The sequence below is a fragment of the Montipora foliosa genome, chromosome 5 (assembly GCF_036669935.1).
Source record: "Montipora foliosa isolate CH-2021 chromosome 5, ASM3666993v2, whole genome shotgun sequence".
NCBI lineage: Eukaryota > Metazoa > Cnidaria > Anthozoa > Scleractinia > Acroporidae > Montipora > Montipora foliosa.
Genome location: NC_090873.1, coordinates 5,855,293 through 5,855,747, shown reverse-complemented (window position 1 = coordinate 5,855,747; position 455 = coordinate 5,855,293). Strand labels below are relative to the sequence as shown.

The following is a 455-nucleotide window of genomic DNA, read 5'->3' as shown; positions in this document are numbered from 1 at the left end:
TTTTCTCTTTTTTGAAATAATTACCTGTGTATTTATACTAAAACAATTATTCGCCTCAGGCTCAGTGATTATCGGTGAATATTCACCCCGACTTCGTCTCGGTGAATACTCACCGATAATCACTTCGCCTTCGGCGAATAATTGTTAAATATTCGCTGAGCCTGAGGCGAATAATTTGTTTTAGTGTAATTTTCGGCGGTGAATATCAAGAAAGTGCAAAGCAACGTGCTAAAACACGATAAAAAGGCACCTACGTGAGGCAGCAGGTAACCTAGTAACCTTTGTGGCTGTCTTAATTGGTGTTTTTAGAAGAATCTGCCTTACAAGAAGGGGTTTCTCTCCTCTAACTAAAACATTCATTAATCAGTAGGTAGCTATGGGGAATGGTGTGTGTGTGGATGGTGAGTTGAGGGAAAATCATAAATGAAAAGTAAAGTTATATGGTTACAAAGAGG

General features: G+C 38.7%; 1 long non-coding RNA gene across 1 annotated transcript in view; it reads left to right on the top strand.

The window, feature by feature from the left end:
• The first annotated feature begins 210 nt into the window (after window positions 1–210).
• LOC138004619 (uncharacterized) overlaps window positions 211–455 on the top strand; it is a 3,892-nt gene continuing 3,647 nt past the window's right edge. Inside the window, exon 1 of the long non-coding RNA XR_011123796.1 lies at window positions 211–266. This is a non-coding gene — a long non-coding RNA (uncharacterized lncRNA). The remainder of the gene's footprint in view (window positions 267–455) is intronic.